The sequence below is a fragment of the Pholcus phalangioides genome, unplaced genomic scaffold (genome assembly GCF_987345545.1).
Source record: "Pholcus phalangioides strain wild (caught in Gottingen) unplaced genomic scaffold, Ppha-v1.0 ptg000002l_1, whole genome shotgun sequence".
NCBI classification, from domain to species: domain Eukaryota; kingdom Metazoa; phylum Arthropoda; class Arachnida; order Araneae; family Pholcidae; genus Pholcus; species Pholcus phalangioides.
Window position 1 is genome coordinate 10,388,050 of NW_028301595.1, and position 19,167 is coordinate 10,407,216.

The window sequence follows — 19,167 nt, forward strand, 5'->3', positions numbered from 1 at the left end:
TGTACCCGATACCATCCCTCCCACATCAGGGAAATGAACCATTATGGTGGTGGAGGTGTCATGGTTTGGGCAGACGTCGTGTTTGACGGCCGCACAACCCTCCATGTGTTTTGCAAAGGGTCCGTGAGTGCTAAGGAGTATAGAGAGGAGATATTAGGAGCCTTAGGAGTCGAACATAGGAGCCTTATGTTCGACTTTTCGGGAGTGCAGTTGGCCCTCGGTTACTGTTCATGGACGACAACGCTCGTCCAGATCGGGCTCACCTGGTCAACAATTATCTGGAAAGTGGGGATATTCGGCATATGAATTGGAAAGCCAGATCTCCTGCCCTAAACCTTTCAGAACATGTCTGGGACGTCATTGGGAGGGCAATTGCATCTCGCCATTCCCCCTCCGAGAACCATCCCGGAACTGAAAACTGCGTTGCTGCATGAATGGGACCGATTGCCACAGGGACTCTTCAACTGCCTCGTGTCCAGTATGTCATAACGCTGTGCGACCTGTCTGACTGTGAGATGGGACCATACCCCATATTAGACTCATTTTTCGGTTCGATCTAGCAACGTGGATTTTGGACATTCCTGCAATGATGAGCTTTACTGACAATCATGTGTGCATACTATGACTTTTGTATGATACATGTCTTTCTCCGTTATAACTGTGTATTCGTACCAAATTTCATTAAAATCTGTCCTCTAGTTTTTCAGAAATTCGACATATAGTGCTAATTCTCTTCATTTTGCACACGAGTGTAGGAGAAATAATTTACGGGCAATAAGTAATACAATAAATAGCATAAATAATTTACGGACAGGCGGAAATGATGTACAGGGTGATTACATAATAACTCCACTACATTACTCCTGTCTATCCGTAATAATATACCGGATAATATTAAAATAACCGATTCTCCATAATTCCTGCTACCACATTGCTTTGGCAAATTGATCCTATAGGCACACTTTCAATTAGAAAATTATCCAAACAAGGTTGAGAACTCAGATTTATGTTATGGATGGTGGTGTTTTGCTATTAAAATATGAAAATTAACTTTTTGACACGGACACCCAGTCTTTAAAGACTCGATTAGAAAGTATTGGCCTGTCTCTCCTGGGACCAACAAATGTAAATTCCATGTTTCTAAGTGCAATATTAACTAAGATACTCTCTAATTCAAAAAACTGAGAAAATTTTTGAAAGAACAGCATATAAACGAGAGAAAGTAGCGCTGTCCGTTTGTTTATGTCGTTCTTTTCTAAAGTTTCTTCCGTTTTTTGAATTCGAATATCTCAATAAATATTACACTTAGAAACGTGAGATTTTTTTAGTTGCGATCGACAGGGATACAACTCTCTAATTAAGATTTTGAGGACAGGGTGTCAGTATAATAAGTTGGTTTTTGTGTTTTAATAATTGTACAACCCCTTCAACATGAATCGCATATCTGAGTTCTACATGTTATTTGGATAATTTTTCCATGTGGAAGTATCTCCCTAGGATCAACGATTCACCAGTAAAACGCGGCAATAGTGGAAAAATGAAATTACTACCCTACCCTTGTATAACTAAACAGGGAAAATAATATGTGGAACAGCAAAAAGAATTGACAGGATAGATAATTCGCATAATTTGCTGAAGACTTACGCTGAAATAAAAACAAAACATATTGTCTCTGTATTTTACTCATTAAACGTACATTCAAGTAACGGTGAAATAAGCTGGACGAGATGTCTCGCAGACTGGGTGCCAGCCAAAAAACTAGAATTTAAAAACAAGTAGGGAAAACACTGGCTCACTGGTTTGTAGTCGATATACAGCTCGAACATCTTAACGCTCGCCATAATCACCCGACGTTACAACGACCATTCCATTGAAACGACTCATAGAATAAACCACAAATGTTATCATATAATGACCTGCCTTACACGTCTCCCTTTCGATACAACTACTACCCGATACAACGTCTTGTTTCGACGGAATATAGGGGACCGTTATAACAAGCGTCTACTTTATTTAAGTCGCTTACACATTGAAGTTTTTAAAACCTTGTCGCTCAACCCCGCTAGGTGTCCGCAAGAGATTAGTAAGCAATCCCCTGTATTGTGTTACAGTACAGAGCAAAAGTTGACTGAGAATTGTAGCAAACACGAAAATCCACTCATATTTGATCATCCGAGGAATAGTTCGGAATAGTTCGGAATAAACACACACACACACAACACTTTTCACAATTAATTCTCCTGGAGAACACTTGTATTAAATACGTCGCGCGCGCACCTCTGCGTCGTGGAGATAAACGGCGAATAGTTACTACATGTGCGTGAAAAATATTTGAAACATATTAAACGTTTATATGAAAGCGACTAACTGGTCTCGTTGATGTGACGTCTCTCTCTCTGTGTGAATAATCCATTTGATCCAGAAACGCGTTCTCAAAAAGGCAGCCAAGTGAGAAAAAGGTGCTTGAAGCGAAAATTGAATACGAATTCTGAGAATGAAACTGAAAATATTTTATACATTCAATATGTATATAAATATTCTTCTCTCTCCGGAGAGGGGTTTAAAAATAGGATATTGGCACTGGAAAAATTGGATTGCTTCCCGATTTATTTCCTTTTCGATATTGTGTGTGTGTGTGTGTGTGTGTGTGTGTGTGCTTCTACGAGTGTGACAAATTTTCCATGAAAAAGAAAAGGGAATATATGGTTAACTCGCCCTATATATGAATTGCCAACAGATGTGTCTCAAAGTTTTGCAATTTTAGATCCGCGAGTTCGAGATCGGAACAAAATATGAATAAAATTTGTAGGAAATTGCTTTACAGCTCATTGTTTCGTAAACGACTATGCAATTGATTCTTCCCCGAGAATGGTGGAAAGATATGATGTGAGTGTCCCAATATATAAAGTAATCGAACATGCAAATTACTCGTGCATATAAAGTACATATAACACGTATAAACTTAATCGTGAAGTAATTACATATTCATCAACTTATAGTGTAACAAAATATATGCTGTTTAGGAACCGTAATATATAGGCTGTCCCAAATTCTTTATACAGCGGATAAATCTACAACAGTTAATTTTAGAAACATACTTTTAATTACAAAAAAAAAGTTTTCAAACAACTTGCGGTTACCAAAAATGTATTTTATTTCCCAAGGAATCATATACTTAAAAAATAGAAATATTATATAATGTAGACTCTCTGTGTCAGCTTGAAACTTCCAATTACTGACATGTCTATGCGGCTCTGAGAAGTTATTTACAAAAAATAGCTGGGCGCGGTAGCCTAGGTCTATAAGATACTCGCCTAAAGTACCAAAGGATGTTTAGAGATGCCGCGAGTACGATACCCGGTTAGTCCTTGTCGGAAAACTTTCCTGACACAAGGGTACAACAAAAATGGTGACATGACCGCAGAAAAAATTGCTACCGCAGGGAGTCGCCCATCGAGGGGTTAGCGCACCAATCTCTCGATGAGTATGAAAAACACGCCTGCCATTCGGAATCGGCAATAAATTGTAGGTCCCGGTCTAAAAAAAAATTAGCCCTCATGTGCAGAAAATGACCGTAAGACCGTAAGGAGATATTTGACGTTGAAGTTTTCAGTATTTGTCATCAATGATTAACCACTTTACGATCAAGGACGCAATATTTCGTCCAAACGTCAGTGGAATAAATTCAAGCAAGTTCTCTCTGTTTGAAACTTTGTTGTAACCCTATCAACCAAAATTATAATTTTTTAACCTCCTTCTATTGCTTTACTCCTCTTTGTGATCCCCCCCCCCCATGTATGATTTATCCTTCTACGGTATACATAAAAGAGCGAAAGAGATCAGGTTTCGTGAGGATGTAAAGAGGGAAATCTACTTTGTACCTACTGTCTTATCTGCTTTTCTAATAGCCGTTTTCCTTTCATTTTTTTGCTTCCTTTTTTTTCTTATGGTTTTTCCCCTTCTTTTCTTTTTTCTAATGTGCGGTTATGTTAGGATATCGTTACCATATTTATCGTCGATTTTTCAAATAGGGATCATCCGAATTGCTTGCCAATAACTTGTAAGCGAAGGGGTTATGGATGAGTTCAGGAATTGCGAAATTAAAATTAAGTTCAGCGCCCGGGACACCAGAGCCGCCTGCACCCCCTCCCCAGTTGCAGCCCTGTTAGACATTATATTGTTTTACATATTTCTCGTGAACGTGAAGCTTTGTAACCACCTGCATTGCCCATGCACTAGAACGGCCCTACTTACTGAGGGCCACCTACTCGGAAAGATTTTTTACGGATCCAAATTCGAAGGCCCTCCCCCGCCCCTAAAAGAAATTTCGGTGAATTTATAGAGCAAAAATTAGTTAACCTCTGGACCCAACGCCTATCACCAGGACCGCAAAACTGTTCTTGCACCGGGCTGCTGAATGACTAAATCCGATCCTGTCCCCGGGCCATAGGCACTGGAACCTGGGGATGAGGCAGTTCGAGCCCCTCCCTGATAAATTTTACGAGGGGGCTGAGCCCCCCCCCACCCCCCATAATTAATAAATATACAATGCAACAACCACTGCCCCTCCCGCATAAGGGCTAGCGTCCCGTATATACGGGACAACCAGTCCCCCACCTATAGTGGTGGGATGACAAGAGATTCCATACGGCTCACGAAAAAGTGTTGTTAAGAATGTACCTAGTGCTTACAACACGATAATTGTATCAAAGAGAGTTTGTGGCCCGCAGGTAAAAAGTACACGCCTGGGTAACACGTATGCGAAATCGAATTATATTATATAATGCACTAATGATTGTGATGCAGTAGTAACTATGCAGAAATTATTCAAGCATCAATTAAACATTTTGAAATTAGTTTTATCCCTGTTTTCATTGTCATGTGGCCCGCAAACCGAAGAGTTTGAACATCCATGTCGGGGCCCAAATCAGACATTGGGGGGGGGGGGGTATCCGTGACCTGGATCAAAGACGTTTTGTTAATCAGGAAGCGCATGTTGTTTAAATGTTGGAGCTCCTGGGCAGGGCCGTAACCCGGAGGGGAACGGGTAGGTCTGTAGTGCTCCGGATCCTGGGCTAAATTTTACCCTCCAACCTTTCTTTCGACATTGCAAGAGGACGCCAAAATACTTGCTTGCTCCGACTGACCAAGTATCTATTTGCGGTCCTGTCCCAGAGCAAATGCTTCACTTCCCCATGCGGAAATAAGGCCCTGTTCTATGTTCTACAAGTAATGTGGGCAACCGCTGCTTGGTCAGCCAAGCAAGTACATATTCTGGCGTTCCCTTGTAATCAGGATCGCAACTAGGGGGGGGGGCAGGTGGGCCTCGCGCCCAGAGCATGCTCCCCCAAGGAATGGGAACACCCCCCCCCCCGGGGGCCCCCGGGACGATTTTCATTATTTTTTTGTTTTTCACGCTATAAATCCATCATAAAAGGGCTCGTGAAAATCTGGTCGGGGGACCGCAAAATATTCCAGCCTAGGGGCCCCACTCCAGGATGTGGGGGCCATGGCCCAGGGCGCTGGACCAGAGCGGGCGCAAATTTCATTCCCAACATGACAAGGGGGCGCTAAAATGCGCACTTGCCCCGGGTGACCAAGCATCTAGTTGCGGCCCTGCTTGTAATATTGATTGAAGGAGAGGTAAAAGGGTGAAATTTGCCCCCCCCCGAGACCAAACCCACCTGCTCTCCCCTAGTTGCGGTTCTGAATGTAACGCCGGGTTATAAGAAAAATATGAAAACTTAACTTATTCCAATTTATACATTCCCACTGAACCTTAAATATCAAAAAGCCATCATTTATGGGGAAACTGTTTTCCCCCATTCTGATAATTCCCTTTCCGTTTCCCTTTTTGATTTTACAAACGTATAAGTACATACCTCCCATTGATTTAACATTGCATACATGGGTCGAAAAAAAAATCTGGCAAAAATAAAAAAACTTATAAAGAAATAAAAGAAATATATTTTGATAATCAGCGGTATTTGTGGCATCTACTCTGAAAAAATGATAGCGTTTTGTGAATTAGAACTATGCAAAAAAAATTATCAAAGAACAGTAATTTTACTCAGTGTTCCAACGGGAGACGGTCGCGTGAGGAATCGGGTGACGTCACTTGATTTTTCGAAAAGAGTAGCTAGAAAACCGGTTTTAGGGCACCCCCGAAGCGTAAGGCAAGGCAAGGCAAGGGGATTTTTGGCGGTACCTATCTGTTTGCAGACATTAGCTGCCCTCAAAACAGGCCCGCGGGGGGCCAATATGAAGAGGAAGGGCAAGGGAGCTAGTGTATGTGTTTCTGTGATGTGCATGGAATTTAGTCAACGTTAATTAAATTTAATTAATTAACCAGGAAAACTCAACATGTCCTTCTGAACTTGTTAGTAATATTACTTATTAATATTTTCGGCAGGAAAAGTGAACTGCTTCTGTGACGTCAGCTGGTTTGCGCCATGGTCTCACCTCATTGGTGCTGAGTACCTAGTCAGGGATTGGCTGAAAAAAAAGAGAAAATACACAAAAATACAATTTATTAATTCAAAAATTAGTTAGAAGGTGAAGAAAAAAGAGGAATAGAATTAGTAATTTTAAAAAAAGATCGTAGTGAATAGATGAAGAAGATTTTTATAAAATTTTCCAGAGTTATTTCTGATATTTCTTCAGAAATCACTGTTTTTTGTTTTTTATGGGATTTTTTAGAAAATATTTTTGGAAAGGTGGGTAAAGGAAATGAAGAAAAAGATAGATTTTGCAAACGCTAATGTTTGCTAATTAAGGTGGAGCTGCTCTCTGCTCCTGGATTTCTCGCTGGCTATTTCACGAGAATATTTCCAGCCTCCTTCAGAAATCGGTGAAGTATCGCTCTCTTATCTTTTTTTGAGCTTTGCTGGACGATATCCTGCATGCAAGACTTTGCAAACTCGAACATATCGTATGTTGAATTGAGGCTAGCCGCGGATTCAGAGTCCGAGTTTGAATATGTCGACGATGACGACGACGTTCCTTCTTGCGTCGTGAAACTGAACTCGTGTAAATCGCTGCTTTCCTCGCACTCAACGGCAGTGGCACTTGCGACGCCGGCACCTCCATCGGTTGGCTTCGGGGAGCGACTCTGCCCAGGTCCTTCGTTACCGGGCCGGGGTTCAGTCGGCTGCTTCTTGCCTTGACCTACCAAGTTATCTGGTTGCTTGGTTTGTTTGCCGAAGTCGGTAGATTTGGATCTACGGACTCTCTTTCCGCGGATCTAAAATTGCAAAACTTTGAGACACATCTGTTGGCAATTCATATATAGGGCGAGTTAACCATATATTCTCTTTTCTTTTTCATGGAAAATTTGTCACACTCGTAGAAGCACACACACACACAATATCGAAAAGGAAATAAATCGGGAAGCAATCCAATATTTCCAGTGCCAATATCCTATTTTTAAACCCTCTCCGTTTTTCGCCCTGCGTTGCCCCTTTACCAAGTCCGTAGACGCGTCTGCCTCGGCATTTACTGCCACGTTGGTACTGTTCGAGTTCCGGCTGTCCGCAGTTTCTTGGGTTTTCTGTCTCTGGTTGTCCTGGAACTGTTTCCAGACCTTTTTTTGGGATATTTTTAGCATATTTAAAGTTTTTCCCGGATTTTCTGAAAGTTGCGGGTGAGATGGTCACCGCTGGTTCTTGGGGGTTTTCTTTCAGTTCGAGATTTTTCCGAAGTTTCGCGAGTTCAGTCCTGTACACCAAACATCCGCGGAAGACACTCGGGTGCCCTTCCCCGCAATTACTGCACACAGGGGGATCGGTTCCGCGTTTTTTAATGCACTGTTTCACGTCGTGAAAGTCCGCACAAAACCTACATTTTTGGGGTAGATCACATTTGTCACCGCGATGACCCCATTTCTGACAGCGGAAGCAAATACTTAAGGACTTGCGATTTGGGTTCCGGTGATGTCTTTCGACCGTTATGGCAACGAGTAGCAGTTGCTTAAGTCCGAAAATTTCTCGGGACTTGTCGCCGCTTGGCAGGTCAACTTTCCATAGCGGAAGAATTTCAGACCGTAGCCGCCGCCTTCGGGATCGCATGTGAGTTACTCGGATCGGTTCAAATCCATTCTCAACAAGTTCTTCTTGAATGTCTTCTGAGTCTTACGGTATGAATACGCTGAACATTTCGGCGTCAGGTGCAGACTGCCTTAGTATCTGAATTTTTTCATCGTTGCGAAACTCGATGATCTTGTCTCAATCCGAGGTGTTAGTGAATGTGATTCTATAATCACCGTGCGTAAATTTCACTTCACACGCGGCGTGACACAATTCTTGGATTTTCTTGGCCACCGAGCACCATCGTCGATCACACCGGATCACCAGCGAGTATTTCCGTCGCTCAAGTGATGGCTGTTCATGGCCGTCTGGCTCACCGATCGCTGTGGGCGGAGCTTCGTCGCTGCTAGTGACACGCGATTGGTCCATTTGAACCGGCGCGATCATTGAATCAGGAGTCGGTGTAGCTGGCCGTTTGTCCATGTCCCGTGCTGGGGCCTTTTCGCCTTCCTCTGGAGCGGGTTTATCCTGTTTTTTCTGCTGTTTCTCCGGTTGTTTTTCGGGAGTGGCAGTTTTCCGGGGCTGTTCCACTGTCTGGGCTCATGTTCGTGGTTCGGGTTGTTTCTCTTGCCTTTGCTGCACCTTTGCAGCTGGCTTATTGGTGGTGTCTCGTTCTCTCAGAAAAATCCGGGATTTTTATCCAGTTGATGCTCATGTCCCGAAGCACGTTGGTGATCCTTCTCTTGTCCTCCTCGCATAAGAACATCTCGTCCCTGGTTAATTGATTGGACAGGTGGCGCTGGCTTGTGCGGTAGCGTTGGCCTTCTTGTCGCTGAAGGCTTCCGTTAGCTTGGCCCAGTCATCATTACCGTGGACGATCACCTCTCCATGCAGGAAGCAGGCGGGTTGCGTTTTTATGAAGTTTGACATTTCAGAATTAGAAGTAATTCTTATTAGCACTGTTATAAGTTACATTTATTATCCGACTGAGTACGGATATGTAGTCATCAAAATATGCTATAGGGAGGCAATCTCGGGAGCTCGAAAAAGCGTGCTTTCTCGCTTTTCCTAAATATGACATAGTGGCCTGTGGGTTCCGACTGAAATTGGCAATCAGTGCATACCCCTGAGTCATTTCTTAGCCATCCTGGACTAGTAGTGCTATTTTCGCCATGGTTGTATATGTTTTATTTTTAAACTACTTAGAGTTTAATATTACCCATATTGGGTTATTAATCTAGGGGGGAAAAGAAAGCTTAAGTAGGCTGGAGGAGAAATAGAAAGCAGAAAGTGTCACTCAACAGGGCAGTGACAGAATGTCACTTCATCAGCCTGTTAGGACGTCATTAAGTTATAATCAATGCTATTCTTTCAACATTAATCATTCATCATAATGCATATATTACCTACTCTCATTTTTATGTTCAGCGTCAACTATAGATCATATTAATAAATGCGATTATATGTTATTAAATGCAGTTAATTATGATTATTTGATTAAATATATATTATCTACAAATTTGATATTTTGCAGTTGGTCTAATTATTTACACTATATATAGTTGCTTATATACATTTTTCACAATCCCGGTACCTCCGGTCTTTTCATAACCAGAAAGTTTTTGGGTCTGGAAAAAGCTGATATCTGATCTTTTGGGTAAGTGGATATTTCCCTAAGATGTTGGTATTCTGACTCTTCAAGCGTTTGGAAGAGATTATTAGCCAGCTTTTGAGCAAAGGCGTGTATGGTGGGCATTCCTATATCGTTTCTTATACTTCTATTCCTGATGAACCAATTGGCTCCCAGCATAGCTCTTATTGTTTTGTTATTGTTCTAATTTAACCATGTGTTGATTGCTCGAGTAGAGCCACACTGGTGCAGCATATAAAAGTATGGATCTGATAGCCATTTTGTATACATTTAATTTGTTCTTGATTGTCAATGTTGATCTGCTTGCAAGTATGCGTTTTAAAGTGTGTTTTGCTACGTCTGCTCTTCGTATTACATAATTGCGTTGTTGCACAAATGTCAATCGTTTGTCAATTATTATTCCCAGGTATTTAGTACTTATAACAGGTTCAATGAATTTCCCCCCAACCACTATTCCGGCATCTGGGGGTAGATCTAGTTTTCCTGTGATCCACATAAATACTGTCTTGTCTGCATTAAGTTTAACTCTGCTGTTTTCGCACCATGTTTCGACTTGATCAATTAATTCTTGTAAATTACTTAATGCCTTCTGTGGTTTTCTATCTGTACAAATTATCATTGAATCGTCTGCGTACAGCGCAGTAATACCCTTAATTGCCACTGGAAAATCATTCATGTGATAATTGTGGAAGCAAGGTCCTATAACACTGCCTTGCACTATAGATGATCTAATTCGTCTAGTTGTAGATATTGTGTCATTGATTTTTACATAAAAAGTTCTTGCTGCAAGATAATGACGTACAATTTTAATTATGCTAAAGGGTAGGGCCATTCTAATCATTTTATAGAGCAACCCCTCATGCCACACTTTGTCGAATGACTTACTTAAATCCAACAGTATCATGATAAATTCTACCTTCTTGGAGTGTTTCTATAACTCTTAATAATTGTGTGGTTGTAGAATGACCGTCTCTAAATTCATGTTGTTCGGGCCCAATTGTTGGATGAGACTTTTCGTGTTTCTCGCTTCTTTGCAAATTTACTGATATTATTTTACTTTACAAAAATATTAACCGTTAAAATTTTGAAGGAAATTTGATAATTGTACAGATATTATTGTTTCTAAAAATATTTTATCATACTATATTATATTATTTTATCAATATATTTCACTAATTGGAAAACCTTTATCAATGTCCATTAAAAAATCATACTAGTTTTATTCGGTAGGGCCCTCTAGCGTCTCTGGGATATTCTTTTGGGGGGGGGAGCGGGGAGCACAGATAAAAATCAGATGAAGGGGAACCATGAGAAATACTGAAGAGGGCCCTCAGAGAGAGAGGTGATAGATTTCAAGTGAAGTATGGTGGGAGAAAATGATTAATTAATTAATTAATACTTTCTGTGAATCCCGCACAGCATAGGACCAGGACCATCTAAATCCGCGGGCCCGGGCCTTCATATCCTTAGGGGGAGCACATAACGGGATCTGGTACTACAGTTTCTGGATGTAATTAATATGTAAGCTATTACTTCTCTCCAGCCAAGTACTGGTGGCCCCAGAACACTTTGTCAGTGCCGCCTAAATACGTGGGCCCACCCTGGAACGGCCCGGGGGCCTCAAGTTTGAAAGAGGTGTTCATGATAACGACTTTCGACAGCTTCAATGTGTGAATAGCATACTAACCCGGCATTTCTATCCAAGTACGGGGCCTCAAAAAAATTACTGTATCCAAGGTGGGGGAAGCCGATGGGGCTCTTAAGACGACCCTGCACTTCACTGATTTCTATCCCAGGATAGGCGCGGGCCAAGGTCAATATCTTTGAAAATTAATTGGCTCGTGCAGTATATGTATTTTATTGTATTATTGCATTGTTTTATTGATTAAATGCTATTATTATTAGTCATTTTTATATGAATGAATAATTGTGGAACGAATTATCCGTGTTTCAATTATTTCCTATGAGAAAGTATCATTCGAATAACGAGCACACACACGTTCGCGGAACGAATTAAGCTCATTAACCGAAGTTCCACTGTATTTTAAAACTACAGCAACCCATTTAAAAAGGCAATTCCAAAAACTAGAATCAAACGTTTAACTCACTTTATAATGGTTTATTACTTCTTCTTTGCTCCAAGCGTATGAAGGAAGCCCGGGCAGCACCGGGTATTATCGTAATTATTATGAAATACAAAAAAAAAAAAAAAGACCCAGGCCGTATATTGCCCATATTAGAATGACAACCATTTAATACAGAAATATTGTTTGCTAATTAATATCCGATGAAATTTATGTTCCCGGGGCTTCTGCATTCGTATGCCACCGCTTCCAAGTATAACTTTTCCACGTCTTCCAGAAATAAACAGAATCATATAGAATGTATCAGTGAAATATAAGTGGCAGCATAAAATGCTATGCAATGAATCTTCCGAGTAGTAATCCAATAGACTAAAGTGCTCCATTTCTTTATTTACGAGGACAAACACACTATATAGTGCCTATACAACTGCATTGTCGTTACAAGCTTTCAAATCAGGTCTTTCTTATATTCGCAAGGGGAAAAAAAAAAGGGAGAAATGTCTGGCAGCTGTCTGAAATATTTTCGAAATGGCCGTTTGATTTTGCAATGGATCCGTCTTCTCCGCAATCATTTGGTTCAAATTCAATTGAATGGAAGTAGAGAAAGTGGCATTTCATTCTATTGTTGGAGGGCAAAGATTCAAAGTATTTGTAGTGATTCCTTTTTATAATAGAAACCTTAGAGCACTTTAATATACGTGATTAAGAGAATTCATTATTAATGTTTGTTAATACAGCCTGTCCGATGTCTGAAATTGTTTGCTCGGTGGATAAACAATAGACTCTCTCTCTCTCTCCGACACATATCAAACCAGGGTTTGCCGGATTACTGAAATGGCTGGATTAGTGGAAGTTAATTAAAAACGCTCATTTAAATAACATATATGTACAATATTAAATAACTATAATAAACAATAACATACATTAAGTGTGATAAATCCGGTTATTATACATAATACCCGATTATAATTCATAATCGCTGAGCATTTCGGTAAGTTTGTTAAATTTCCCCAAATTTATCACTTTTACCGGTGAATATGCATGGTACCAATGCGCGTCGTTGGTTTATTTGATAAATGTTCCTGAAATTGATCACTTTCACTTATTACTGTGCATAATCGCCGTGCATTTTTGTGAATCTATAAATATCTTTAAATTAATTCGCGGGGAGTGTTGGGGCGTTGTGGGCCGCGTTAGCGGGCTGAGGGGGGGGATTGCGCCAGCGTGCTGTCCTGGCTTGTCGAGCGGTGATGTGCTCTGGGATTGGGGGTTTGGGTGTGGGGGTGTGGTTGTGCTTCTTGGGGTTGGCAGGATGTTGGTCCCGGCCGGCTTGCCGGTTTGAGTTTTTTTCCGGCACGCCCACGATCTCACGATCCACGATCTCACGAGCTTATATTGCAAAAGTGACAGAGCCTGGGTGTGGCCGGTTCTATACTATACTATACTATCTTTAAATTAATCACTTTAACCGGAAATTACGCGTATTACACAAGCTTCGTTGGTAAATTTGATAAATTTCCCGAAATTAATCACTTTCTCCGGCGATTATGCATAATAAATACCCAAGAGTCGCGTCGTTGGTAAACTTGATAAATCGCATATTTGTTACCATTACGTAGAGGTCCGATTACATTCATCACACATATTAGACACATTTGGAATTTCTCTCATATTTATCAAATGCACCAATTACAGTAGAGCTGTAGTTCCCAGACTGCGGCTTGCGTCTCCCGGGGGCGGCGTAGAAGAGGTGGGGGAGTCGCGAAAGATTTTCCAAAATTTGAAAGTCTTAAAATAAATTTATTTTATTCCTTCGCAATGTAAATAAATATATGTGAAACTAAAACACGCCTCAACACTTAGCTGTGCTATTTATTATTCATGTAAATGTAAAGCACACGGCTATTAAATTAGAAACTACAGGATGCATAGAAAAGGAAACTTCCCTACTAAAATTGAAAATCTTAACAACAATAAATGAAAATCATTCTTTCCCATGCTTGTGTAGACAGCCTTGTATACAACGGTACATCACTACACTTCCCTCATAGTTCGAAAAAAAAGATGGCAGATCTAAAAATAACCACTCATTACACAGGAACAAACTGCACGTCAGGTTCACAACACGTACACACACATTCAAACGTGTACCAATTGTTCGATGTTCAGCGGAGGAATATAGACGAGGTGCATGTGCGGTTTTGTACTGGTGATAGTAGACAGCCCTGTAGGATTTAAAAAAATATATTTGACGTAATAATTTAGTAGCAGATTGTGATGATAGGAAGCCCTACAATATCATTCAACTTACATGTGTTGTCAAACACAGGATGTGTCCGCTGCAAAGGCAACACATGTAGAAGCGCACGATCTCTGACGTATCTCGAGCAGAATGTCTGTTTTTGAAAAAAAACCCTCTAAAAATGCAGAGTTGATTATGCGCATATGGATAGTGTCTGTGCAGTGCCATCTATGAATTAGATTTTAACAAGTTTTTAAAAAAAATGGGGTCGAGAGAGGTTGCCAATTAAATTCTTTTCTAAATTGCGTCACGCTAAGAAAATTAGCAGATTGTGATGATATAGGAAGCCCTACAATATCATTCAACTTACACGTGTTGTCAATCACAGGATGTATCCGCTGCACAGGCAACACATGTACAAGCGCAGGCAACACATGTACGGCACTATAGAGTATTATGCGTAATGGCTGATATACCCTAGTGTAATTGGCGACGAATTTCAAGAATTCATCAAATTTACCAACACTTGGTAATTATGCATAATCGCAGGTGAAAAGTGATATATTTATCAAATTTACCGAGTCGATTGGCAAGTATGTGTGGTATCACACGCAGACGACCTCAAGAGTGTCACGTGATCCCGAGTACTGGAGACAACCGTCTGGAAAACAACAGCAGAGAGTCACTACATACGAAAGCGTGAGGTTCTGTCTTCCTTTTTATTAACCAAGATAATTATCATGTGTCATCGTAATAAATGTTTATTCTGAAAACAGTGACTCCGAAGTGGTGACCAACGACGTTTAGGAACATTAACCATCGAAGAAAGTCCATCTTCATTGAATATTTCATCTCATGTATTTTTTGAACGAGCTACAGCTGGGTGATCAAAAGCAATTCAACTGCCGCGGAAGATGAAAGAACTCTCCGGCAACGAAGTCACTGACGAGTTCTTGCGCACCTTGTGTACGCAACGCTTACCGCAAAGTATTCGAATAGTGTTATCGATTTCCAGCGAGCCATTTGATCAACTTGCTGTGCTAGCCTACAAAGTGGCTGAAGTCACACTCCAAAATTACGTGTGTCGAATCCAGTCATCGTCGTCATCGCCATAGCAGTCGACTCAAGATCGAAACGATTCGCGATTCGTCATCAGCCATCGAAACGCTTTACGCTACAAGTGGCGGAGCTAACGGCTACAGTGAATCGACCCTCAAGAGGGAGATGTCGTAGTAACTCCCAACAGTGACGAGATACGCATTCAACATCTCGTTCAAGTCGAGCGCGAGATATCTTCTTCTATCACGACGAATTCGGTGAGGAAAACCCGCCACTGCCGTCAGCCATGTAAATACCAGAAAAAAATCGACGACTTTCAATCATCGCTGGTATGATGGAATCGGGCAGCAAATCCATCAGTATCTTCGTTATTGACAGAGTTACGCGTGAACGTTTCCTTGTTGACTCTGGCAGTGAAATTTCTGTTATACCGCCTAACAAAAATTCGTCAGTGCTATATCCGAGTTCCCATTTGTTCACCGCAAACAACAGCAAGATTCTTGTTTATGGTTCCACGGTCGGGAAACTGGATTTAGGTCTCCGGAAACCTTTTCCCTGATTATTCCTCGCTAACGTCACTTCACCTATACTTGGTTCTGGTTTTCTTAGCAACTTCAACCTAATCGTTGATGTGCGTAACTGACGACTCATCGACTCACAAACATCGTTATTGGTACTCAGATTGGTCAAGCCCACAACACAATCTTCCGTCACTTCTATTGCGGATTCTGAATACAGTGCTTTATTTCAACAATTCCTGGATGTCTTCAACCCTTCGCAGATCGGTACAACAGTGAAACACGTGACGTGACACCATATCATCACTCGAGGACCACCTGTGTCAGACATCTTCAAGGCACACCATCAAATTAGCATTGGTTCAAAATTTTTTGTATGTCTTCCTCTTTTATTAACCAAGATATTTATTATGTGTCATCATAATAAATGTTTATTCTGAAAACAGTGACTCCGAATATTCATATTAACCAAAAAAAATTATCACATTTACCATAACATATACTATCAAACTCGTTTTTTTTTTTTCAAACGGGAAGCCAATCTCCCCGATACGAAGTCTCGCCACACCGAGAAACGGGCCTACAATGGTACAGATATTTGATTATTGCTATTCACTTCGAAAATATTGATGATAGCACTGAAAAATCAGACACAACACTAGATACGCGCTCAGATGCTAGGCTACCTACAGAGGGACATAGACTTGGTTGAAGTGGTGCATAGAAGAGCTACGCGTGTCCTTATTGGCACACGGGGGCTTGAAGAGAGACTTCGTTTTTTGAATATGTTTACATTGGATGAACGCAGGTGTCGAGGAGATATGATCGAAGAGTTCAAAATATTCAATGGGATGGATAGGATGGACCATGAACTTTTAGTACACCGCCAATCGACTGCTCTTACAAGGAGACACCAGTATCGATTAGTAAGGGACAATTCAAGGTTATGGTGTCGCAGGGAATTTTTCTCTAATAGGGTTGTTGATAAATGGAATAGCTTACCCCCGGAGGTAGTAAATTGTAACACAATTGACACGTTTAAAAATAAATACGATAAACATGTTGGGGTAAATCGAGAAGCTATCCATTCTTAGAATAAGACAACCATAAGTATTCTTTATGGGCATTATATAATATTTTATCATGTGTATATATTGTTTATAATTTGTGTTAATTGCATTTTTATTTGACTTGCTGTATTTTTGAAATATATGACATCCATATTTTTTTGGGCATTTTGCCTGTTGTGGCGTTGTATTTGTATTTGTATGCCACACACATACCCACAGTTCTAGCACAACTCACTCAGTAGTAAATTGCCCACGGAGATAAACCGGAATTGTGCTCGGTTTGAAAGAAAGAAGTCAAACTCGTTCCATCAGCAGACAAATGGAAGGGCGGGAAAAATGATCTAATTCGAACACTTATTTTATTTCGCCCGGGTTTAGAAAATGTGACAAACAAAGAATTCCACGCTCGAAAATTTTCTGCTGCGGGAGAACGAGTTTAAAATTCCAGTCGGACGAGATTGGATTGAGATCTCGGTTCTCCGGTTACGATATATTGAAAAGATGAAAAATTCGTTGGTTTTTCTCGTTTAGTTGAATTGTTATCACCAAAACATTTTGACCAAATGTTTAGTGGCTTATCGCTGTGTTGGCAAGTTTCTATTGGCTTGAAAATCTGTTTTCTCAGGAACTTTTCTCTGATATTCTTTTTCTGATATTCTGAACTTTTTCTGATATTCTTATCTTGTCGATAAGAATATCGACAGAACACAACACATGAAACTACATTCAAGACAAATGAGAGATACATCACATACATTAGAGAAGAAAAGACAAAACCCTCCAAAACACAAAATGATAAACGTAAAGATGATACAGACATCTAAGATAAGGATCTGAACGTCCTTTCAGTGGGTCAATATGAAATAATTACATGAGTTACCTCGGTTAACCATTAACTGGCGTTGCGAAAATTCTCTGCGTAACTGGCGTCGTGGCGGTCATTTTGACCCCAGCAAGTATTAATGTGTTTCAAGAATGAACATGAAAGAGTCTTCATAAAAGCAATGAGTTTCGCCACGCCTTCATTCATCCGTCAATTAGTTCACTAAATAATTTTTCAAATTTCTGTAATTACATTTTCCCAAAATTTTTCTTTTATTAAGACACATTCGAAAAAATGGAGGGATACATAACTTTTGAATTATTTTTTATAGATCATTTATTAAATTTTTTTGAAGGGGCATCTTCCATGCCTAAAAAATGAACAGATATGATTGAAATATACTCAGAAAATAAAATTTACAAATTAAAACAATGAACAGATATAACTAAAATATATAATCAGAAAATAATGTTTACAAATTAAAATAATACTTACTAAATTTTCACAAGCACCAAAATTAGTCTTATTACAAGTCGAAAACAAAGTACTGGCAAACATCACCGTGACATGTTGATAACACAGATCTTGCGTACAATTCACGAACAACACTATTCTTATGATCACCTCGGATACTGATGTTTCATTATTAATTTGAAACCATTATCGAGAAAACTGGCGCTCTTCCGATATCCATTTCGATCTGAAAACTCCGGCCGGTAGACAAAAAAAAAAAAAAAAAAGACTTACGCCATTGGTGTGTGGTGGGCCCCACGGAAACTTTGATCAACGATATAGAAGGGAGAAAAAGAAGAACGAAATCATAAATTTGTCACATACGCGTAAACAACTAGCTTGATAGGTACTGAAAATAAGATGGTCCAGATGCATTTCTTTCTCAAGTGGTGGCAAGATGAAGAATTCGTGGGATCAAAGTGACCCTACCATGCCAGTTAAGGATCAAGCAACAGTTCTGTAGTTTGTAATGGTTAGTTATTATTATCATATTATAAAATATATACATTTTCATATGTTTTTCAAATTTTTGTATTAATAAACAAAGGAATATACAAACAGGTGAACAAAAACAAATGTTATGACCACTACTATTAGTTATTCCATTATTTTACTGTGTTATCTATTTAAGAAAACTGAAAAACGGGCGATAACTACTAGTATGTAAAAAAAAAATGTTAATTTCCATGTTAATTGTAATTTAATTACTCTTAATCAAACTTTACTCAATCGAATGATGAAAATAAAATTTCGTGAATGAATCGAATTTTCCTGAAATTCGATTTAAACGAATACCTTAAAAAATAATTACTATCTAGAATGCTTTTGTCAGGGCATCGAGATAATTATCTTTTGTGATATCTGATCAAAAATATATCAATTTCCCACGCAATACAGTATTTCCATGACTATTTCTTTTTATAATTTTACTTTGAAACCCGTTATATACTTGCTGCTAGGGGAAATTAATTTCTTTAAATGGTGGAAATGGTAGATGAATATCGATCAAAATATTCATGCAAATTAGATTTTTTTACATTTATCAAATAATCGGAACACGTCCATGATTTCCATTTCTCAAAGTTTCTAGAAAGTTTTTTTTTTAAAGAAAAAATAGAAAACCTATATTCCAGTCTGATGGCCGTTTTGTTTATAATACATCGATAGCAGATAGTGCAGTAGT